At 54.3% G+C, this 24,737-nt stretch overlaps 1 protein-coding gene across 2 annotated transcripts in view; it reads left to right on the top strand.

The window, feature by feature from the left end:
- The window catches only part of ECE1 (endothelin converting enzyme 1), a 121,138-nt gene that overhangs the window by 8,175 nt on the left and 88,226 nt on the right, over positions 1 to 24,737 (top strand). Inside the window, exon 1 of one of the 2 annotated variants that reach the window (XM_042244639.2) lies at positions 1 to 24,737. This exon is cut by the window's right edge and continues 21,919 nt beyond it. The exons of the other annotated variant lie outside the window; for it this stretch is intronic. The gene's annotated coding sequence lies outside the window, so the exon portion shown is untranslated. 2 annotated transcript variants of the gene reach the window in all.

Below are 24,737 nucleotides of genomic sequence, written 5' to 3' on the forward strand. Positions count from 1 at the left end.
AGAACCTTCCTGCCGCCCCCAGAGAGCTCCCATGTGCCCCCTTTCCCATGGGAGGTTCCATTGTCAATCACCCTGCTGCAGGGGGCCGCTGGCCTCTCTTCTGTCGCTCTGTTTTGCCTGATTCTGAACTCTGCGTGAATTCACACGTATGTACGCCTGGGTCTGGTTTCCTTCAGCTGCCGTCAGCACTGAATGTTTGTAGCTCCTCTGAGCTGTTGCCAGGATTCATGCCTTTGTGGGCTCTGTTACATGCTGCTGGGTGGATGTACACTTGCACGTCCGTGGATGATGTTTGAGTTGATTTCAGGTTGGGGCGGCGGTGACATTCCTCTGCCTGTCTCTTGGGCGGGTCATAGGAGTGGCCTGGTCGGAGGGTCGCTGTGTGCTTCCTAGAAACTGCTACACATTCTCCAAGGAGGGCTCTGTTCACCTCTTTGCCCGGGGCCCACGGCCTCACCTAGAATACCTGCCTGATGAATGTCTTTTTAGAGAAAGATGAAATTTGAGTCCTTGCTTTGTCTTAAGCCTTCAGACCTATGCCGATGGCCTCAGGACCTGACTGCTCCGGGCAGAGGCTCTACCCAGATCCTGAGCTTTGTCTAGGAGCCCCTCAGTCCTCAGGGCAGGGCGGGAGTCTGGCCCTGGAGACCCCGGGCCATGAGGCTCTACCACTGGTTGGCTGTGGGACCTTAGGAAGTCCCTTCCCTCTCTGGTCCTCAGTTTCTGCTTCTCCCAAACATGGTGTGGATTGAAGGTTTCTGCAGCTCCCTGGTTTCTGGTGGGCTCCCCTCGTCTGGGAGCATCTGCTCCCAATTGCTTCTCCACCTCCGGGCTTGCTCCGGTGCCCCGTGTCCCGAATCTCCAAGGAAGGACCCTTTAGGAAAGTGGGTTGTCTCTTCATTCTTGGCACCCTCCCTAAATACCTCCTCGGGACTCAGTCCTCTCTGGATGAGATCCCCCCCCTACCCCACCAGAGGGGGCCCCTGGTGGGCCCCCACCCGTGGAGGCTCTGCAAAGGTAACAGGGCCAACCTGGATCTGAATCCTGCCACTCCCAGTTCTGTGACCTTGGGCAAGTGACTGCATCCTCTTCTGCAGGGTGGTAAGGCTGAAGTGAGGTCCTGCCTCATGGTGGGGGCGGCAGAACCCCCACCTGTAAGGAGCTGCCTTCTAGGAGAAGGAGCCACAGATTTTAAACAGGAAAGCAGTCAACCAGAAAGAGCCCATCAGAGAGAGGAGAGAAAAGGAACACGGGGATGAGGCTGTGAGCTGGGGAACAGGAAACTCTAGATTGCTGGGGAAGGATGAGGAGGGGGCGGCCAGGCAGAGATGCAGGGAGAGCAGAGAATTCCAAACAGGACAGCCAGTGCAAAGGGCCTGAGACAGAGATGGGACTGGGCACATGATGAGTGGCCGGAAGGCTGATGGATGGAGGGAGCAAGGGGGAAGTGGGCAGGAAGAGGTGGGTGTGGAGGGGCCAGGTCCTACAGGGCCTTGTCAGGCTCGGTGGTGGGGGAGTTGGCATTTCCTCTTTTAAATTAATTTATTTATTTTTGGTTGCACTGGGTCTCCCTTTCTGGGCGTGGGCTTTCTCTGGCTGTGGCCAGCAGGGCCTAGCCGCTCTTCAGCGTGGTGCGTGGGCTTCTCATTGCCGTGGCTTCTTCTATCCCGAGCACAGTCTCTAGAGCGTTTGGGCTTCCGTAGTTGCGGCCTGTGGGCTCAATAGTTATGGCACACAGGGTTTACTTGCTGCGGCATGTGGAATCTTCCTGGACCAGGGATCAAACGTGTGTCCCCTGCGTCAGCAGGTGGACTCCCGTCCAGTGTGCCACCATGGAAGTCCGGCATGTCATTTTTCAGAGTGATGGCAAACTGCTGCAGGGTTCCAGACGGGGAGGGGATGCAGTTGGCTTTAGGAAGGCCCTGGCTGCTATGTGGGGAGATGGCCTGGAGGGGGCAGGAGTGAGGCAGGGAGGCAGCGCCCAGTGGGAGCCACTTTCACCTGTCCTACGGGCAAAGGAGGCTTCTGTTACGCCAGGACGTGGGCTTTGAGCAGCTACTTCAGAGAGGAGAGAGGTGATAGGGCCATCCCAGGTGCTAAAGATGTTCCTGGCAGCCGAGCCTGGTGGGCAGAGAACTGACTCCTGGAGCTAGAGAGACTGGTCTTAAGACCTGCCTTTGAACTCAGCCTTCCAGAGTGAGCTTCGGGTCCTCCCAGAGGGACCCCTTTCCCAGCACCCCAGGCCCTGGGGACCCAGGGACATGGAGCAAGAAGGGCCCCTCCGCACGCCCTGCCGAGAAGTGAGGCGGAGGAAGTGATGGCCTCCAGGGCTCCCAGTCCTCCCCCGCCACAGGCTGCAGCTCCAATGGCCCGGCTCCAGGCCATCCTGGGGCTTTGTGGTTCCTGGGTGTTCCGGGCTGGTCAGAGGCAGGAGGCAGCTGTGCGAGAAAGCGGTCCTTCACCTTCCTCTGCCCCTGAGTGGTGGCTACTGGGCTTCCCCGGGGGGTAGGGAGGGAAGCCACAGGGAGGGCAGGGCCTGGGAGTTCACGGTCTCATGAGAGCCACATGCAAGTGGGAACTTAGATGTCATCTAGAGCGGCTGCTTCACGGGGAGACAAAGGCTCAGGAAGGGAAAGAACACTCTTGTGGACCCTGACTGCTTCCCCTTCTGTGGGAGTCCTTTGCTGCCAGCAAAAGTTAAGAAGTTAATACGAGGTCTTTCTGTATATCCTCCCTTAAGCATCAGCTCTGGCTTGAGCTGGTGTCTTTGAGGAAAAAGGGATCTGGAAGTTGAAACCCTGGAAAACAAAGGGCCTGTATCTGGGAGAGGAACGGGATTAGAATAGAGGCGTTTAGCGGGGAGAGGAAGGGAACTCAGAAGGCTGAAAAAAGTTGGAATTCAAGCTGAATCAGCATTTGCTGAATGCATCTTCTGTGCCAGGTATGGGGGTATCTCTGCCCGCCCCTACAAGGAACTCCCAGGCCTGTGGGAGAGACAGACAAGTCAACTGGCAACAAGTGAGAAGCCACAGCCTTTAAAGGCTGGATGACTGATTTGGCCCAGGGTGGTGATTATTTTGAGCTGGGTCTTGAAGGATGAGTAGGAGTTCGCCAGCCAGGCAGAGCCAGAATTTAAATCTAAAGAGTCTGTCTTGGCTTGGCCCCACTACCCTGTGAGCCTTAGGAGATGTGATTCCTCGGGTCCTGGGCCACTGAGTGGGCCCTGGGCAACTGTCCAGCCTTTTCTCATCCAACCCCTGCTCCTGTCCTCTCAAACCCTGCTGCCTCCCGCTTCCACCAGGGTGGTGGGTGGTTGACCAGCCTTGAGTGGAGAGCCTCTGCCCTCTCTTGATGGCCAGGACTTCAGTCCTGAGAAGGATGCACAGATTCCACCGCCAGTGCTCCTGTGGCGGCAGAGGAGGCACAAGGAGACGGTGACGGATTTCCTCTTTCATTTTGCAGCTCTCCTCACTTCCCTGCACCAACCCCCGCCCCCAGCGACCTGAGATGTGCTTTGCATAACTGCACTTCCTCAGATCTTTCCAACAAACCCGACAATTAGAGTTTGGTTGTCACCATTTTAGGCCTGCAAAACGCCTGACCTACCTCTTGAGAACTCTGTATGCGGGTCAGGAAGCAACGGTTAGAACTCGACATGGAACAGCAGACTGGCTCCAAATAGGAAAGGAGTATGTCAAGGGTGTATATTGTCACCTTCCTTATTTAATTTATATGCATCATGAGAAACTCTGGGCTGGATGAAGCACAAGCTGGAATCAAGATTGCCGAGAGAAATATCAATAACCTCAGATATGCAAAAGACACCACACTTATGGCAGAAAGCAAAGAAGAACTGAAGAGCCTCTTGATGAAAGTGAAAGAGGAGGGTGAAAAAGTTGGCTTAAAGCTCAACATTCAGAAAACAAAGATCATGGCATCTGGTCCCATCACTTCATGGGAAATAGATGGGAAAACAGTGGAAACAGTGTCAGACTTTATTTTGTTGGGCTCCAAAATCACTGCAGACGGTGACTGCAGCCATGAAATTAAAAGACGCTTACTCTTTGGAAGAAAAGCTATGACCAACCTAGACAGCATATTAAAAAGCAGAGATGTTACTTTGCCAACAAAGGTCCATCTAGTCAAGGCTATGGTTTTTCCAGTGGTCAGGTATGGATGTGAGAGTTGGACTATAAAGAAAGCTGAGCACCGAAGAATTGATGCTTTTGAAATGTGGTGTTGGAGAAGACTCTTGAGAGTCCATTGGACTGCAAGGAGATCGAACCAGTCAATCCTAAAGGAAATCAGTCCTGAATATTCATTGGAAAGACTGATATTGAAGCTGAAACTCCAATCCTTTGGCTACCTGATATGAAAAGCTGACTCATTGAAAAAGATCCTGATGCTGTGAAAGATTAAAGGTGGGAGGAGAAGGAGATGATAGAGGATGAGATGGTTGGATGGCATCACTGACTTAGTAGACATGAGTTTGAGCAAACTCTGGGACTCGGTGATGGACAGGGAGACCTGGTGTGCCGCATGGGGTCCGTGGGGTTGGACGCGACTGAACTGACTGAACTGTCACCATTTTAAGCCTGCAGAAGGCAACAAAGAGAGGTTGAGCTGCACATCCACGGGCGCACGGCTAAGCAAATACGCTAGAATTTGCTCCTCAGTTGGTCTAACTCCAAGGCCTGTGCTCACATTTCTAAGCCGTGAGCAAGCAGACCAGTCATGATAGGCTGGGCCTTCCTGGTGACTGGTGCTCCGACCGCCATCCACGCAGCCTCTGGGGTTCTCATCAGGGCCCCAGGACTTCTGCAGGTGGGTGATAACAGTACGACTCCGCTGTATTAGTGGCAGCCCTTCTCAAGCCCAAGTGTGTGTGAGTCCTCAGGGACCCTGGTGACAAAGGCACATTTCATCGCCGTTGTACACGCACTGTGATTCCGTCTGTGTGGAGTAGGGTACAGACAGGAAGTTACGTTGCCAGTGAGCTTCCCGATTCTGATGCTGGTGGGTGACTGATCACACTTGGGCAGCCCTGACTTAACTGCGCGTCCGCTCTGGAGCCGGCACTGTTGTGGGCCGTTTGTTTTGTCATTTTAGCCATCAGAACGTTGCTTGGTGGGGGAAGTCGGTGCAAAATAAAGTGGGGAGTCTTGAGACTTCGACCAGTCATAGTGACGACATTTGTAACCAACGTGTCAGACGTATTTCATCTTCAGATTAATTGGCTGAGGAAACTAAGGCTCAGAGAGGTTCAGGGACTTAGAACCCACATCCCTCAGCTGCTGATGTCTGTGTTCTCAACCCTGCATGTGGCCTCTTTTGCGCATTCCCAAACACAGGTTCTTAGAGGCCTGGAATCTAAGGAAATATGGGAAGATTGGTGGTGGTGGTGGTAACTACCATTTTTTGAGCAACTCCTATGTGCCAGGAAGAGTATAGAATGGTGAGCACACAGAAATGGTCTTGGGTGATTACACAGATTTCTGATTTTGAGCAGAATACTGTGTGATCTTATGTCTGAAGAGCTCATCCCAGGCAGGGGTTGGGGGGAAAGCAGTGGCGGGGAAGACATCTCTCAGGAAAAAACAATTGAGAAATCTGAAGGGTGAGTAACGTATTAACCAGGTGAAAAGATAGAAAAGTGCTCTAGGCTAAGAGAATGGCATGTGCAAAGGTCCTGAGGTGGGTGGTCTCAGCGTAGCTGGAGTAGAAAGGAAAAGTGACCCAAGGTGAGGCAGAGGGGTTTGCCAGGGCCTTGGCCCCATGGGGCTGTGTGGACCAGGTGAGCAACTTGGACTTCGTCCCAGCAGCGGTGGAACATGGAAAGCCACGAGAGTGTGTGTATTTTCAAATCAATAAACTTTATAGGCTTTATTTTCTTCTACAATGAAAGATTCCACTTAAGCCTGTGAAGGAAGAAAAGGCAAATGTCTTTAACTCGCAGGGTAGAGGGTCTGGATGGGGCACCAGCAGGGAGATGGAAGGACCCGAATCGCCTTTTATTAGACTCACTCTGGCTGCTGAGTGGAGATGGGCTGGGGGGAGAGGGCAGGAGTGGAGGCGGGAGATGGCGGCCCTACCCGAGGGAGTGGAAGGGAGAGGCAGACAGAGGCGCTGGGGGGTAGAGCCGATCACTTTGATGAGTGAGAATGGAGCCCAGGAGGTGTATGAGCTGCTCTGGGTCAGGGTCACACAGCTTGTTGGTGGGCCTTTCCGCAGAGCTCTGACTCAGGGCTGAGCTTCCGGGCAGCTCTTTTGCAGAGTCCTCCTTTCAGGCCTTCTCATGCCTGCGCCCGCTCCCAACTCCCCAAGGGTGGGGCCTGCTGACTTCAGGGAAGGGTGGGCTTCATGGCACAGATCTGTCTTTGAACCATCTACCAGGGGGAGGGTGGTACTGACCCCCCAGATTCTTTCCCTCTGACCTCTGCCCTCTACCCGGCCATCCCCCGGCTTTGAAGGAGTCTGCAGAAGTGGGGCTGGGATGGGGACTGGAGCTGCTGTGCTTACATGGCCCCTGCTTGGGCAGGAGTGGGGGCCCTTCCAAGGATCTGAGGAGATGCCCTGCTGCAGAAGGAAAGCGAGGACCAGAGCCTGGGCCTCTGCCGGTGGGCGCCCCCAGATGTAGGAGGCGCCCCGCACCCACACCTCTTGAGCTGGAAACAGCTGGCTGCCATTTAGGGTTTTCCTCCTCCCCCTCCCAGCCCCGCATTAACTCCCTGGCACATGCCACCTCTGAGATGTTCAACGAAATGAGTTTCTCGCCCTGCAGGCCTCCCCGTCCTCCCACTCTAAGCCATGTGGTTCTAAGAGCCGTGGCACTCCTGCATGAACCGTATCCCCCTTGTGTGGGAGCCCCCATTTTCCTCTCTGCGGCTCAGGCTCCCCTCTCTTCTTTCCGGGTTCCAGAGCCCACTCTCCTCTCGGTGAGAGGAATCGCCCCTGGACCTTGGTTCTGGGCGTGATCTCTCTCTGGGGCCTGGGTCCTCTGCTCTCCCAGGGATGGTACACACACACACACACACACACACACACACGCACACACGTGCACGTAAGGCCTGGGTCCTTCTCACCCTGACACACAGTGTATGCGTGCTTAGTTGCTTCCATCGTATCCGACTCTTTGTGGCCCCATAGACGGTAGCCCGCCAGGCTCCTCTTTCCACAGGATTCTCCAGGCAAGAGTACCGGCGTGGGTCGCTATAGCCTCTTCCAGGGTATATTCCTGACCCAGGGATCAAACCCACAGCTCATGTATCTCCTGCATTGCAGGCAGATTCCGTGCTGCTGAGCCACAGTAGGTACACAAGTAGGTACTGACACATAGTAGGTACTCAAGAAATGTATTCTCTTTCTCCTGCCACCCCCTCTCCCACCCCGCCAACCTTGTGACCCCTTCTGAGTCCCCCTCCCCCACATGGGTATTTTTACTTAAGGGGCCACATGCTGTGTGACACCCAGGCCTGGAAAGCAGCTATTATTAACTCAGGACATTGGGACAGGGAGAATGCTCAGTGCTACCAGCTCAGCCCCCTGTCTTGATGTCCTGTTGAGTCGGGATGAGGCAAGTTTGGGACAAGACAGGGGAAGTCCCCTTCCCGCCGCCAGGAGCTCAGCTGCGGACATCGTTGCACTGCCAGGACACAGGCAGCAGCTTTGGAAGCGAGCTGGGGGGTTGGCGTAAGAGCCACTGGTGGCTTCTTGGGGAAAGAAGCCAGGATCTCCCCGGGGCTGGAGGACAGTGTCTGGACTCCTGGTGTGAGTGCAGCGCTTTGGGCTACCTGTTCTCCCCGTCCTCGGGCCAGTCTGCTGCGTGGAGCAGGAGGCAGGAGCCACCACCGAGTGAACGCTAACTCTGAGCCGGGTCCTGTGGCAAACGGCGGTTGCGTGTCATCAAAGTGAGTCTAGAGATGGGTCCTGAGACCTGCCTCGTGGGCCAGCGGTCAAGACTCTGCACTTCCGCTGCAGGGGACGTGGGTTCCATCCCTGGTTGGGGAACTAAGATCCCACATGTTGCACAGCCACCCTCCCTCCACACCATAAAAAAGAGAGAGAGGTCCAAGGGTGTCGCCATTTAACAGATGAGGAAACTGAGGCTTGGTGAGGCAAGGTGACTCGGCCAAAGCCACACAGCTTAGAGCTGTGACTGCAGAGCCAGGAGTGTTTTGCAGGCCCCTCTGGAGCATCTTAACTTCTGGGCTGGGACAGGGCAGGCTCGTGGCTCAGAAAAGCCACCAAGTGGTGGAGAGAGAGCCAAGCAGCATGAGAGGAAGACGGCTCTGGAACCCTGACCCGGGATCTCTCTGGAGAGAAGCAGGTGGTCCCCTCAGGGAGGGACCAGGCAGCCGGAAGCAAGTTTCGAGCTGGATGAGGAGCTGGCACTGTTCTGTCCTCTGGGCACTTAACGCCCTTTAGCTGTGCCTGTGGCTTCTCTGCCCTGGAGGGGAAGCCCTGGAGGGCAGAGACCCTGCCTCTTGGCCCACCTGCTCTGGGCAGACGAAAGATGAGTTGGGGGTGGGATGCAACCCCACAGTGCTGGAAGAGGGGAGCAATTGGGATGGGGAACAGCCCTCCTGGGCCAGAGGGACAGTCCTGGAGCCAGTGCGTGGCTCACAGGGCCACTAGGGACGGGTCTATTAAGTGTGAACGCCAGCTAATGGAGACACAGAGTCCAGTACATACAAACTGCACTTTGCACGCAATTGTGAGCCCCATCTGTTGTGTCCTGTGTTTTTTCAAGAGCAGAACAAAATGTCAGGGAGCGTCTCTGCCAGTGACCTAGGATTCCTCCAGACTGAAGAGGGGTTTTTTTTCCTTCTTTGGTGATCTGAGAGTTTTCTTACTGTCCCCAAGTGCCAGTGAGTCAGCCATAAAGCTCATTTAGGAAAGTTCAGAGGAATCTTTCTCCTCCGTCAAGTTCCATCTGGGCAGGGCCAGGTGACACCTGGTGACACACTCGAGGCTGGGTGAGGAAAACCAGGCACACTCCACCAGCCACTTGTCCCTGCCACCCCCGCCTGCATTTGTCACCCGTTCCCAGGGCACAGTGCTGGCAGGCAGATCAGTGACCCCAGGGCTCTTCCAGCCTGACTCAGCGCAGCCCTGGCCCTCTCTGGGGAAACGTGAGTCACTTCTTCAACCCTGGAATGTTTCTCTTTGTGTGGAAAGAAGGGGAAAGGAAGGGAGTGGGGATAGCCTCACTTGGGGCTCCTTTCTCAGGCCCCAGAGGGAGGGGTTCCAGGCGACTGTTGGAGGGGGCAGTCGGACCCAGTTAAGTCAGTAAACTGTGCTAAGCTGAGCAAGTAGAAGGGCCCTGTCCTTTCCTCTGCGACCCCCACAGCACCCGCAGTTCAGTTCAATTGCTTAGTCGTGTCCTACTCTTTGCGACCCCATGGACTGCACGCCAGGCCTCCCTGTCCATCACCAACTCCCGGAGTTTACTCAAACTCATGTTCATCAAGCCGGTGATGCCATCCAACCATCTCATCCTCTGTCATCCCCTTCTCCTCCTGCCTTCAATCTTTCCCAGCATTAGGGTCTTTTCCAATGAGTCAGTTCTTTGCATCACGTGGCCAAAGTATTGGAATTTCAGCTTCAGCATCAGTTCTTCCAGTGAATATTCAGGACTGATTTCCTTTGGGGCATGCTACTCCTTTCTATCCCCTGTGAAGTGAGTGAAGTGAAAGTTGCTCAGTCATGTCCGACTCTTTGCGACCCCTTGAACTATACAGCCCATGGAATTCTCCAGGCCAGAATACTGGAGTGGGTAGCCTTTCCCTTCTCCAGGGGATCTTCCCAGCCCAGGGGTGGAACTCAGGTCTTAACCGCTCTTTAACCTGAGCAGGTTAGGAAGGTATCTGGGGATGGGAGATGTTGATTAGGAGTGACTGTTCTGCGGATTTGAAAACCTGACTTCAGCAAGGGCGAGACATGGATGAATCCATCCATTAGTGATGGCTGCCAGGGCATGGGGACGGGCGTGCAGCTTCGCTGGAGAGGAACTGGGGGCTCTGGGTTCACCCTTCCCCTTGTGCCCAGTTTCTCTGTTATTTGCTAGGTGACCTTACAAAAATCTTTTTCCTTCTTTGAGACACTTTTCTCATCTGTAACAAGGGGCAAACAATTACCACCCACAGGTGTTGAAAGGTAAATGAGGAAGCATCTGCAAAGCAGCCTCATTTCCTTTGCATCCTGACTCAGATGCCACTTTCTCAGAGACCCCTTCCTGGTCACGCTCCTGAAAATTGCCCCTCCCTTCATTTTCTGTCCCTTTCCTTGCCTGATTTTCCTCGTTGGCTCTCACTCCAGTCCAACACACTGCCTATTTTACTTATTCATTTTCTTTCCTCCTCTCACTAACCCGTAAGGATTTCTGTGGTTCTTGTCCCCTAGTTTAGCCACTTACAGTGGTGCTGCCACATGGCAGGCACATAAATATTTGTAAAAGAGTAAGTGAAAAAATGAACAAAGTCACGTGACCCCAGGCACAGTGCATGGCCGTTCGTAAGGCCTGGGTTCCTCATCCTTCTCCAGCTGTGTTATTCTGGATGGACCACTCTCTCCAGGTCAGCTCATGCACTTTTTAAAAAATTGTTTGTTTGGCTTCTCCGGGTCTTAGTTGCGGCATGCAGAATCTTTCGTTGCCACATGCAAACTCTTAGTTGAGGCATGTGGGATCTGGTTCCCTGACCAGGGATGGAACCTGGGCCCCCTGCATGGGGAGCTTGGAGTCTTAGCCGCTGGACCACCAGGGAAGTCCCCTGCTCATCCACTTTTGAAGGTTCATGCTTTATATGTGAGCATTTCACTAGTGCATGAGATTGCCCTGGGGAATATAGTGGGGGGCAGTTATAATAAAATTAAAAGTTCCTGGGGGAGGTGGGAAGGAGTTCAGGAGGGAAGGGTGTATATACATATCCTTACGGCTGATTCACGTTGTATAGCAGAAACCAACAGAACATTATAAAGCAGTTGTCCTCCAGTTAAAAATAATAACTGAATAAAAGGCACTGTTTTGGAGTCAGATGCAGAAGGTACATGAATTTTTAAGATTTTTTTTTTTTAAAGGAGCTTCAGCGAAGACTCCTCTGTGTCCTCAGACCTCCCGGGCTCCAGGTTCACTCTCTGGGTGCCTTCAGGAAGGTGTGAGGAGGCTTGGTTTGGGAAGTGACCCCAATCTGGAAGCCCCACAGCCTGCCCTCCCTCCTGAGCCCCTGCCCAGGATTCCAGCAAATGTGCATGGTTCCTACAGGGCACACACCCCAGCATGTCTCATCCAAGGCCTTGGCCGATCCCCTTCTTAAGCTGTTTCTTTTTCCCAGGAGAGGCAGTCCCTGGGACCTGAAGCCTGAAACCCCCTTTCCTTAAATAAGCATTTTGTTTTGAAATAATTTGGGGCTTCCCTGGTGGCTTAGACGGTAAAGAATCCACCTGCCATATAGGAGACTCGGCTTCAATCCTGGGGTTGGGAAGATCCCTCGGAGAAGGAAACAGTTACCACTCCAGTATTCCTGCCTGGAGAATTCCATGGACAGGGAGCCTGGTGGGCTACAGTCCATGGGGTCGCAAAGTGTTGGACACAACTGAGTGACTTTCACTTTGGAATAATTTTAGGTTAACAGAAAGGTTGCAAAGATGGTAAGGCGTTTTGGTATCCTCCTCACCCAGCTCCCCATCGTGGTTTTAATAACATCTTTCATGACCACAGGACGTTTGTCAAAACCGAGACACCATCGGTGGTTCATTGCAGTTCATTAAATCCACACTCTGGATTTCACGGGTGTTTACACGCGTGTCCTTCTCTGTCCCAGAATCCCATCTGAGACACACATGACAGTTAATCGTCCTGTCTCCTTAGCCTCCTCTGGCCTGTGACCATTTCTCAGACTTGCCTTGTTGCTTATGGCCTCGGCGATGTTGAGGGTACAGGGCAGGTGCTTTGTGGAACGTCCTTCTGTTTGGATTTGTCTGAGGCCTCTTTGTGATGCCTTCCTCTCTGTCTGCTGCACAGAGCGGTCCCCAAGGCCACGGCCTTTTCCTTGGCCCTGGACTCTACCCACCTCTTTTCCGCTGATGCTGCCTTTCCATGGTGAAGACCACCTCTGCCCTCCTGTGTCCCAAACCCAGCTTTTCCCGCCCTCAGCCAGTGGCTTATCTGTTCAGTTGCCTGCTCGGAGTTCAAAGTGCCACCTAGGTACCTCCTTGCTCGAGTTCTATATCAGTATTCTGCCTCCCCTCCACTTCTTCCCACCCACACCCTCTGTCGGCCATCCTTGTCCCTGGATTAAAGCAAAGTCTCCTGACCCACCTGCCTCCAGCCTTACCCTTCCAACTGCCTCCTCATTGCTGCTTTGGCCAACTTTCTGAAACATGTCTGGCCATTCTGCTTAAATGTACCGCATTGTCCTGGGAGAAGTCAGACTCCTCCATAGGAATTCTCAGGTTTTCGTGACCTAGTCTTTGCCCCTTTCTCCAGCATTGTCTCTGGCCTTTCTCCACCCTGTCGTCCCTGATTCAGCCAAATAGAGGTATAGCACCCCCACCGTCCCCCAGGCAGCTTACTCTGCCCTTCAACCTCCATCAATTTGCATAGACTGTGCAGTCTTTGTCTGTTTCCTGCCATTAGAATGTGAAGTTCATGAGGATAGAGATCTTATTGGGCTTGTTCTCCACTTCCCTGCAGTACCTTGGACAGAGCCTCGCACATAGTAGGTGCTTGATGGTGGTGGCCAGAATCCTGGGGTGGGTTGCCATTTCTTTCTCCGGGAGAACTTCCCAACCCAGGGATCGAACCTGTGTCTCTTACATCTCCTGCATTGTAGGCAGATTATTTACCACTGAGCCACCAGGGAAGCGCAGGTGCTTGATAAATACTTATTAATGACTGTGAGAAGAGCATGGGGTAAGAAAATTCTTTATGAAATAATCTCAGATAAGCATGAAAGGGCAGCAGTGACAGACGCTGTGAAGGCAGGGTTCATGGTGCTGCACGCGCCTGTATTGGGGGGACTGGACTAGTGAAGGTCAGAGAGGGCTTCTCTGCAGATAAGGACGCTCTCAGTGCAATCTGAAGGAGAGGCGCTGTAACTAGGAGGGAAGAGAAGAGCATTCTAGGTACAGGGCGTGCAAAGGCCCGGTGGTTGAAGGGAGTATGAAGGACTGAGAAGGAAAGCAGAGTTACTGGGGCCCAGCCAGGGTGGGGAGGCCAAACAGGGTGGCAGGGCCAGAACTTGGGTACTTATCATTTTTATCTTCATCCTCAGAGCCGTATGAGGCCACTGCATGGGGGTATAAAAGAGAGAGAGAGAGAAGTAGGGGGAGAAGACAGGAAGAACCGTGATCGTGTCTAGGCTCCATGACTTTGGACAGGTCATTTAGTCTGCCTGAGTGTCAGTCTCCTTGTCTATAAAACTGGGGACAGAACCACCTACTTTATAGGGTCCCTGGGGGCATCAAATGAAATAAACATAAAGCACTTTGTCCCATTTTGGTGCATGGTTGGGGGCCTGGTAAATGTCCCATTTCTTCCCTCCCTTTGTCACCCACCCGCAGCAGCTGCAGACTGTGAGAGAGACATTAACAAGCCCTGTTCACAGCTCAGCCGAGCTCTCTGCTCACGGTCCTTCCCCTTTCCCTCCCATCTCAGCCTCTGCCCTGCAGAGAGGAAGGCCATGCCCATCTGTCCCTCTCAGCCCAGGCCCACCTCCCGCTCTGACCAGCTAGGTGCCAGGATCCCCACGGCCTCCCTCTCCCTGAGCTCTGCAGGGACCGGTGAGGTACAGGAAAGCCAGCTGATCTGTTCAGCTCGCTCTGGGGCTCGTGAGTTTGAGTGGAGAAGGGCTGTGCCTGTTCTGATGACCCAGGATCCCACCCAGCCCCTCCCCCTTGCTCGCAGAGCACCAGCTGCCCTGCTTTGTGGCCACCGTTTCTCGAGTTCCCTCTGTGAATCAGTGTCCTCTTTTCACAGATGAGGAAACTGAGGCCCAGAGAGGTGACATGGTATTCCCAGGCTCTCATCTCTTGTTGATGGCAGGTCCACCTGACCTGGAGACCCAGTATCCTGCTTTGCCTCCTGTTGGACTTGAAGGCTGAGAACCCTAGGTCTAGGTTGCAGCCAGTGCCTCTGAATGCAGGCAGTCTTGGCATATGGAGAGAGAGGCAGTTTTTATTATTTTGCAGGACTGTCCCACATATAGCAGAAAGTTAACAACTCTGGCCCCCAGGCTTAAATGTGAGTCCTCCCCAGTCATTTGACAACCAAAAATGCTCCTACATATATCCAAAAACTCCTTAGAGGGGTAGAACTGCCCCAAATTGAGACCTGCTGATAATTGAGTAAAAAGGATGGTAGTACTAACATTATCGAGGGCCTGCTGCTGCTGTTGTGTAGTCGCTTTGGTCGTGTCTGACTCTGTGTGACCCTATGGACTGCAGCCCACCAGTGCCACACAGTAGGTGAGCATTGGGGGTGAGTTTGAACTCAGGACTGGCAGAGCAGCGCTCTTTTCACTCCATCTGGTGCTTAGAAAGACAAGAGGAGCCCCACTGACTGGAACTAGCCAGAGAAGCCACTGGCCCATGGTCAGGGGAGGACTTCCACCTCTGTAGCCTGATGCCTCGGAGAAGGCAATGGCAACTCGCTCCAGTACTCTTGCCTGGAAAATCCCATGGACAGAGGAGCCTGGTGGGCTGCAGTCCATGGGGTCACTAAGAGTCGGACATAACTGAGAGCCTTCACTTTCACTTTCATGCATTGGAGAAGGAAAGGGCAACCCACTGCAGTGTTCTTGCCTGGAGAATCCCAGGGACAGGGGAGCCTGGTGGGCTGTTGTCTCTGGGGTCTCACAGAGTCGGACACGACTGAAGCGACTTAGCAGCAGCAGCCTGATGCCTGGGGTCCCCGCCGTTGCCTCCACCAGACACCTTTGCTGAGTTTATCCGCATCCCATTTCTCTCTATCACCCTGAACCTTGTGCCCTTGGAACAGGCCCATCAGGCCCCTCCTCTAGCCTTAGTCTTTCTCCTCATCCTTGGAATTATCTGTATCTTTCACGGAGTGGGACATTTTAGAGGATCAGGTGCCAAAACTTGTATGAAGAACGTGCTGGTTTGGCGCCAGGTGGGTCCTGTGGGTTCAGGAAATGTTTGCTAACTCTGACCTCCATTGCCCTGCCCGACTCCATCCTCTGTCCCTCTGTCTCTCCCTCTTCCTCTCCTCTTCATCTCTGACTTTTTCTGTCCTCACCTGGCTAGGTATTTAGGCCAGCTTCTGAATCTCATTGCCAAACCGGCCCCACCTCCCTGTCTCCTATGCCAGTGGTTGGCACTGTCTTCTCTGCCATAGGGCCGGGGGCCTTGGGCTGGAGTGCATGGGAGGAGGGGCCCTGGCATAGTCCCAGCCTGTGCTCTCGGCCTGCCCTTTGCACCGACCAGGTGAGAAGGGCTGACTGGTTTCCTGCCCTCAGAGCACCGCTGGCGTTTCCATGGCAGCCGTATAGCCAGGAGCCCTTGGCCCCTGCTGGGCAGAGGGTCACCAGGTGCTCCCCAGGTGCCCACAGCTCCTGGAAGGGGAGCCTCTGTTGGGAGGCCAGAGGTGGGCAATGCTCAGCTGCCCCGAATTCTTAGAGAGGGGAGCAGCCCGTGGTTCAGGTGGGGGGTGGGGTCTTCTGGTTTCATCCAGCGTACCCCTGTCCCCAGTCCACCTGACTGGGAAGCTGCCCGTGACTTCTCTCTGAGCTTTGGTTTCCTCATCTATAAAATGGGGAGATAATGCTGATCGCAAAAGTCGTCCCAGCTGCCTGTATGAGCCTGGGGGCGGGGGGGGGGGATCATCTTGGTCAATGAGCCTGGAGAAGCTGTCCTGGGACAGAGCTGGAGGAAGGCAGGACCAGACCAACAGGACACAGCTCTGTTTCATTAGGACTTGGGAGTCAGACAGATTGGCCCATCCAAGCAGAGTGGTCTGCGCCTTTCTTCTCCAAGCCTCCGTTTATCCTTCTCTAAAGTGAGGATAGTTCTTCCTGTATGACAGGATTGCTGGGAGCATGGAATAAGATATATGTGGCATGCCAAACGTGGCGCCTGACCCAGTATACAAGAGGTACTCATTAGGCGTTGATTACGAGTAAGGGCACTGGCCGGTCGCAGCCCCAAGGAAGGGTGTTTCCTGTGGTCAGCCCTGCCTGCACAGACCTAGGTCCTCCGCAGTCCTGGGCAGGGCTGCTGGGCGCCCCCAGGATGTGCCCCCCTTGGGGAATTCCTCCTGTGTCATTCACACCGACTTCCCCAGGAAGGCCGAGCCCCTCTCTGTAAATGTACCCGGCCGCCTGTTATCTGGCTTTCCCTGAAGGCCTTTGTCAATTTCTGGTTTATGTTAGGTTGTTTGTGCCCCGTCTTATCTCCCCCAGGAGACAGGGGCAGCCAGCTGAGTCACAATGACCTGCATGTGAGTCCCCGGCTCTGCCACCGATCAGCTGTGGGGTGCTGGACAAGTGCCTTCACTTCTTGGAACTTCGGTTTTCTCTTCTGTAGAAATGGGGATAATAAAGCCTCCAGCACAGAGCAGTCATGAAGATTACTTGAGAAAAGGCCTCGTGGTGCCTGGCGTGGGGCAGAGGAGGAGTCAGAGATAGCCTGTCCCCACCCCAGGCTATCCAGCAGCGGGATCCTACACACTCTGACCCAGGGCCAGGGAAGAACCGCACAGATAAGCAAGTCACCCACCACCCAGGCAATGGGCAGAGGTGGCTGCGCAGCTGAGCCTCCGTCTGCTGGAAGTTCCCAGGACCTCATGGCCGAGAGGAAGCTGGGACCTCAGGAAGCCTCCCCAGAAGGAAGAGTAGGAGGGAAGATACAGATGAGACCCCTGCAGGGATGTGGGCAAGCGTGGAGGTTAAGAGCATAGACCCTGGATCAAGCACTCACTTCTTCCACTTAATGAGGGCTGTGTGACCCCAGAGAAGGGAACTGACCTCTCTGGGCCTCAGTGCTCCCCCGGGGAAACAGGGTACAACGATGCACCCCATCTCCTGGGCTTGCTGTGTGAAGGTGATGAGATGAAGCATGGAAAGTGCTTGGCACCGTCTGGTCAAGATTTCCTGTTATTTATTTTTTAAAAGTGCTCTCTAGGGCCCACCAAGTGCTTCACCAAACTCCTCAATTCCCCCTAAAACAATTGCTCGCGAAGTTTTGTTGTTGTTGTTTTTAATTTTAAGAGCTTATTTTCCCAGTACCTTCCAGGAGCCAGGCACTGTACTTCATGCCTTCATCATTTTAACTCACGTAATCCTTTTTTTTAAAGTTTTTTTGTGTGTGTGTGATGTGGACTATTTTTAAAGTTTTTATTGAATTTGTTACCATATTGCTTCAGTTTTATGTTTGATTTTTTGGCCTCAAGGCCTGTAGGATCTTAGCTCCCCCACCAGGGATCTAACCCACAGCTCCCGCATTGGAAGGCAAAGTCTTAGCCACTGGACCACCAGGGAAGTTGCTGCCCCGGGTAATCTTCATCATCATCTCTTGTCCCCATTTTGTAGATGAGGAAACCGAGCCTCTGAGAAGCTGGGCCACCTGTCCCGGCCCACATGGCCCTTGACTCCCACTTTGCCCCTGTTCTGGGGATTGCTACAGACTGGCTTGGGAATGTCTTGCCAGGTATCAGCTGGATACAGCAAATCCCAAACACAGTCTGTGAGGAGAATCTGTAAAGAGAGGATCTGGAGCGGGGTGGAGGCACCCGGGAGAGAGAAAGCCAGCTGGGAAGGGAGCCTGGGGCAGGCGCCTGTGACCGCGTGTGTTTATTCAGCCTGTTCCAGGCAGGCAGGGGGCCCTGGCCGGCCAGTGTAAACATCCGGCCTGCTTGTCGGCCTGCTGGGGGTTGGCGGGGGAGGCTGAGGCAGTCAGGGAACCAGCAGCCGGGGCCTCCTGGTGGCAGGCAGCTCGGTGCTGGGGTACCTGTGGACGACGGGACGAGCTAGGTGTTGAACGCCTAGTCCGTGTCACGTCACTTACAGCATCTTCTCACACCTTCCACAGTAGCCCTTTTGGGTCTCTTTTATTATTTTTGCCTTGCTGATGAGGAAACAGAGCCCTGGGAATGGTGTAGCCCCCAGCTGTCAAAAGCCCACAGAATTTGGTTTGCTGAGAGGGTGAGTTTGTCAAAGTGTAGCTTAGATGATATTCCTTTGCATCCCTTCCTGGGCGAACTCTGCTGGGACCCTGATGCCCTTTCTCTCCTGCTGGGCTGTGCCGTCTGGGAGCTGTAGTCCTTGCTGTAAATTGCCTCACCTGATTTAGTGTTTCTTAGGCGTGTGGGACTGGAAGGGCTGAGGAAGGCCAGCTTAGGGTTTCTGCCCCTTTCTTAACCAGGGAAGGGAATTTTGCTGGTGCTGGTTTTGCAGCCTTGTGGAGTGAGTCTGATGGATCGATAAGACATCCCACCCATTTAACAGATGGAGAAGCAGAAGCCCAGAGAGGAGAAATGTTTGTCCCAAAGACTTGCCGTGAATGGCCAAGACAGAACCGGTGTTCAGGTCTCCAGGGAGGAGGCCCCTAGTCCTTTGTTACTGGGGGTGGGGGTGGGACAGGATTAGGAAAGGACAGGGATGGGGTAAGTATGTTCCCCAGATGTGTCATGATCTGAAATCTGATTTCACAGCCACCCCCACCGCCTTCTGCCCTCTCCAAGCTGTGCCCCAGAGATGCCCTTGGGCTCTGGGAAACGCGGATAAATTCCTGTGTTTGTGCCAGCGGGGTGGTTTCACTTGATTCCAGTGGCTGAAAGCCCATGCAGGGGCCCCTGCGCCCGCCCCCCCCCTGCCCCTTTCTGCCCCAGGTCTTCCCCTGCTCTATCCCCACACACTCCCACCCCCCTCAACACCACCCTACACCCCGCCCCCCAGCTTCACCTTGGAGTCCAACAGAACGGCCGCTTGGGTTGTGCCAAAGCTGGGAGGAATCATTTAAATATTGATTTGGCTAAAAGGGTCGTTCAGATCTTTCCATAAATCTTACAGAAAATCCTGAACGACCGTTTTGGCCAACCTAACATAACAGTGTCCAGCGCCTGGGCACTGGATGCCCGAGGGGCTCAGGCCCGACCAGAGGTGTTCCCGCCCCCACTGGGAGATGGGGCTGGCAGTGGCCCCAGTCGTAGGTTGAGGTCACACCTTGTGCCTGGATTTGAAGCAGGAGGAGCACACCCAAGGGTCCACACCCTCGGCCACACCTCTTAGAGCCTGGGACCTGTGACAGCCGCTCCAGAGTATTTGTTTGGGTACAAGGAGGTTCAGACTCCACCTGGAGCGTGAGGCGTGCAGTCTCAGGTGAGTGCGAGAATTGAGCGGGGAGGGAGCCCAACTTTGCTGCCCGCTTCGCAGCTGGGAGGGGCGCTGAGAAACCCAGAGCTGGAGAGTCTGAAAAGGGCTGGGGCCGTGGCAGGAGTCTGGCCAGCCAGGCCCATGACTCTCTTTCTGTGTCCTGGCCAAGGGACCACGATTGCCCAATCCCCACATGCGTCACCAGTTAGGAATCACTGAAGGCCGACCGGGCCGGGCCTCGGGACAAGTAAACCCTTTTCTCCCCTTGATCTGAGGCCTGTGGACTGGCCCTGCGCCTCCATCCGTTTGTTTTGGGAGGCTCTCCCGACAGCTGTAAGGACAAGAGCAGCTGCCGGGCACCTGGCCCCACAACAGCATCCCGCACCCCACAGGGTGCCAGCCACTCCCCCCACAGCTCCGCACCAGGCTCTTTACAAACCCAGCCTTGTTTGATTTCCAGACGAGTCATGGGAACTAACAGAGGGTCTTATGATCCCACTTCACAGAGGAGAAGACTGAGATCACGCAGCCGTAAAGCACGATTCTGGCTCTCCACCCAAGTGTGTCTGCTTCCAAAGCCCATGCCTTTTTTGATATGGGACAGAATAGTTCAGACATATAAAAGGCATAGAGTTAAGCAAAAAAGAAACACTGGTGAACCTACCCTCCAGCTTAAGAACTAGAACATTCCAAATGCAGCGGAAGGCCCCACACGGGTCCCTCCCTGACCCCATTGCCTACCACCCCTCCTCTTCCAGAAGAAGTGGCTTTCTTAAATGGCCTCCTCAGTTCTTTTACTAGGTCTTTCTGCCTCCCCAAATGATACACGTGTGTGTTAGTGTTAGCCACTCAGTCGGATCCGACGCTGTGAAAGTCCATGGCCTGTAGCCCACCAGGCTCCTCCGTCCGTGGGATTTTCCAGGCAAGAATACTGGAGTGGGTTGCCATTCCCTTCTCCTGGGGATTTTCCCTGACCCAGGGATCAAACCTGGGTCTCCTGCATTGCAGGCAGATTCTTTACCGTAGGAACCACGAGGGAAGCCCAAATGATACATAGCATTGCTCCTGTGTTCGGAAACTTAACTGCTAGCAACTGGTGCAGGGCTGTGTATTGTCCGCTGCAGCTTTCTCCCTGAACGTTGTGCTTGGGTGGGTCCAGGTCACCGCAGTGGTGTAGTGTGTCCTGTGTCACACCGACGCGGTTATGCTGGCTGGGAGAGGCAGCCATTTAAGTCGCTTCTCGTTCACTACATTTTTTTTTAGTCAGTCTTTTTATTTTATTTTATTTATGTTTGGCTGTGCTGGGTCTTCGTTGCTGCCCAGGCTTTTTCTCTTTTTGGCAGTGACTGGGGGCTACTCTCAAGCTGCGGCGGGCAGGTGTCTCACTGCGGTCTTCTCTTATTGTGGTGCACGGGCATAGTGGTCCCACGGCATGTGGGATCTTCCCGGACTGGGGACGGGACCCATGTCTCCTGCATTGGCAAGTGAATTCTTTGCCACTGAGCCACCAGTGCAGCCCCCTCGTTCACTGTTTAGATGACGCCATGGAGCTTCCCTGTCCGTGTCTCCCGGTGAACATGGGAGAGTATCCAAGTCGTGTATATGTTTGGCCACCTGAAGCAGAGAGCCGACTCTGATGCTGGGAAAGATGGAGGGCAAGAGGAGAAGAGGGCAACAGAGGATGAGATGGTTGGATGGCATCATTGACTCGATGGACATGAGTTTGAGCAAACTCTGGAAGACAGTGAAGGACAGGGAGGCCTGGTGTGCTGCAGTCCTTGGGGTCGCAAAGGGTCAGACATGACTGAGCAACTGAACAGCATCAGTGTTAAAGGAGGGGGATTCAGTAAGCCCACTGTGTCTCAGGACTCTTTGCTGAGAGAACTGATCAATAATTTGGGGGGAGGTTCCTGCTTGAAGAGTTAAAAACCCCCAATGACAAGAGTCCGCTGCTATGAACTGCACCCATAACAGTGTCCGGTGCTTAGTAGGTATACAGTAGATACCTGTTCGCTAGGTATGCATATTCCGAGCTCTTTGTGAAGCCTTGACATTCACAGCCTTAACCAATCTGCTGTGCAGATGGGTTCTTCCCACCTCACAGATGAGCTAAGGCCTCAGAGTGGTTGTCACGGTCCCAGCATCCCAGAGCCAGCAGCCCAGTCAGTCAGCTCCAGAGCCTGCTCTCTTTGCTAATTCCAGGCATCCTCCGAAATTGTCTGTGTAGTCAGCGGAGGCTTCAGAGGCCAGGAGCTGCTTCTAAAGCCTAGTTACTTGGGGACTTCCCTGGTGGTCCAGTGGCTAAGACTCCATGCTCCCAATGAAGGGGGCCTGGGTTCGATCCCCGGTCTGGGAACTAGACTCCACGTGCCTCAACTAAGACATGGTGCAGCCAAATAAATAAATAAAAATAAAGAGGCAGTTTTGAAAAATAAAGTCTAGTTGGCTAGATAGAGGTGCTTAGGGCTTTTAAGGTGGTAGGGTGTGGTGGGGCCCACTGGTTGTAGCTTCGAATGCCACCATGGGGTCCAGGGGTGAGTGGCGTCTCACTTCTGAGGCTGATCCATGGGAGACCTACAGAGGCTGGGACCATGCCAGGCACTGGATCCTGATGCAGTCGGTGGGAAAGACCTGTCATACTGCAGGCAGCCTGACCCTTCAAAAGAACCATTTGTGTGGGGCACGAGCAAACCCAGGTTCAAATCCCAGACCAGCCACTTAGTAAATGTGTGACTTTAGGTTAAGTCACTCAGCCTCTCTGAGCCTTGTCATCTCCATCTGTTCAGTGAGGATATGGACTTTCTCTTGCAGAGTTATTGATGTGTTTAGGATTGAGTATAACAGTCTTGGCACAGCGCCTGCATAGTAACTACGGTGCTGGGGGGAAGGATATTTCCGTTAGGGATACATACAAATCACTACCGGTGCTCACAGATGGGGCAGCTTAGGAACACTTAGTGGAGGACATTTGATTTGGGTTCTGAAGGGTGAATAGAAGTTCTTCAAGCCGAAGAGTCAACTATGGGTCCAGCGACTTCTGCGTGTCCCGACTGGACTTGGTATCAAGAGAAACATCATAGTGTTGCTTTGAAAAAGCAGAAGGAAATGTCAGTTGCTTACAATCTGATAGAGGTGCGTGACCTCTGACGATGATGCTGACTGCGTAGATAAAGGATCAGGAATTAACGGCACTAGGATCCGAGGAACGTGTGAAAACAGTGGGCGAGGGCAGTCAGGAAGTTCCGAGGGTGAGTGGTGGGGCTTGAATGAGAAAGGAAGACAAGAGGGAGAGAGACTGCGTGATTCTTGGTTTCCTGGCTGTGCTGGGTCAGGAAAGGGCCCTCCCCAGCCTGACAGGTGACTAGGGACAAATGCGGCCATGTCCACCAAGCCTTGTGCTGATTTTTCCTTTCGAAGAGAAGTTGCTTCTAATTGTGCAATCGCAAATTGGCTCCTGAGCCGGCCTGAGGAGCAGCCAAGCCCCAGAGGGAGGGAGAAAGAGCCTGAGCTGGATGGCTACGCAGCCAGAAGTTTGGGGGCCCAGGAGGGGGTTCGGGAATGCCGCTGAGTGAGTTTCCCAGGCAGGGACGCCTGCCTGGCCTCGGCAGACCTCCCTGCCCAGAACTCCCCCTCCATTCTGCAGGATCCTGTGGTGCCCAAGAGGTGGGCTGACGGGGTTTGGATTATAGACTCTCCCCGGCTGTGTGACCTTGAACCAGTTACCTAACCTCTCTGGGCCTCTCCTTTCAAATCTCTCACATGTGATCGCTGCGGTGGTTAAACCAGAAAACACGTGTAAAGCGCACAGGCCCTGATGTGCATCACTGCTCAGGAAATAGGTTTTGCTGCTGCTGCTCTTGTGATTTCACAGCAGCAACAGCTACACCATCGCCGCTGCTGTCTGCTGTCACCGCCCCCATGACCCCAGGCCACGGTCTTGCTCCGGGATGAACCCCAGGGTCATCCCAGCTGCCTCCCTGTCTCTCCATGAGCCAGGATGTTCCTGCGCCATGCACGGTATTAGCGTCCAACATCACAGCCTGTCCCCTTGGCAGGGGCCCCTCTTAGGAGGGGGTGGAATTTGAGCTCTGATGTGCCCTTTCACGGATTATTTTCTTAAATCTTAGCCTGTGAAGTAGGTTCAGGTGTCTCCACTTTACAGATGAGAAAATGTGCTCAGAGAGGTAAGGTGACCTGCCCAGGGTCGCGTAGCAGTAAATTACAGGGATGTAAGCCCAGGTCTCTCTGATCCCAAACCATCGCACTTCCCACCCCAGGGTGGGGCGGCGGCTTGTTCCCGTGGCTGAGAGCCTAGCACCGTCTCTCCCTGCAGCCACCCACTGCCCCCTTTGTGGGCGTGTCCCCCGGCCCCGTGCTCTCCAGCCCCCTCGACTCTGCTCCGCACCTGGGGACCACTCTGGGCCAAGACTGCAGACGGGGTGGCCCGTGTCATTCCCCCACCGTCAGCAGAAGCCGGGCCTGCTCACCCCAGCAGGCATTTCCTGCCGAGCTCCCCAGGCAGCCTGACACATGTGTGATGAGGGGAGTAATGGGGACCAGATGGGAGGCTGAGCCCAGGGTGGGCTCTGTTAGGCAGACATTCCTGGTCACTGAGGCGACGCCAGCCCAGTAGCATCTGGTCTTGCCAAGGGTCCAGCCTGATTGGCTGGAGCTAGACTTGGGGAGTCGCCCCCTCCCCGGAGGCCCTGGTGTGGCGGCAGGTGGCGACGAGCAGTTCCTGCTGAGACAGCATTTCAGAGTCCAGGAGGCAATAACAGGGGCCGGAGGGGCAGAGGGAAAACAGCAGGGCGCTCAGAGCTAGACCTGGCGCCCAGTCCTGGCGCTGTCACTTTCGGTCACCGTCACTCCAGCAAGTCTTTGCCCTGCTCTGGGCTGCAGTGCATCACCCGCATCGTAGGGAAACGATGACCGTACTCACCCCATGGGTGCGTGAGAGAATCAAGTGCATAGCGGTGCCGAGGCCAGAATGCTTTCTGTGTTTTACTTCCTCTCATGCTCACAGCCTCCCGTGAGACGAGTCTCTGGCTCTGTGCTGGCCTCTGTTTCACGGGAAAACTGAGGCTCAGGGGTCATGGCACTTGCCAAAGTCGGACAGGTCATAGGAGGCAGAGCTGGGACCGGAACCCAGGCTTCCAGGGACCCTTTAAGATTTCACGGCTGGGTGAGTGGGACAGCTGCATACCCAGTCCCCACGGCAGGCGTCACCCCAGCAGCTTGGTGGGGTCTGGTGGCCAGGTGTCCGGGCTGTATCTACCAGCTGCCCTCTGTCCTCCTCCTGCTGACAGCAGCCCCTTCCTTTGGAAACTGCTCCTCCCCTGCTCCTCAAGCTGTCAGCTGGGTGCCAGTCACAGGATCCTGCCCCGCCCCTTCCCAGGGACATATGCCCCAGGC

Source organism: Ovis aries, chromosome 2, assembly GCF_016772045.2.
Source record: "Ovis aries strain OAR_USU_Benz2616 breed Rambouillet chromosome 2, ARS-UI_Ramb_v3.0, whole genome shotgun sequence".
In the NCBI taxonomy this organism is placed as follows: domain Eukaryota; kingdom Metazoa; phylum Chordata; class Mammalia; order Artiodactyla; family Bovidae; genus Ovis; species Ovis aries.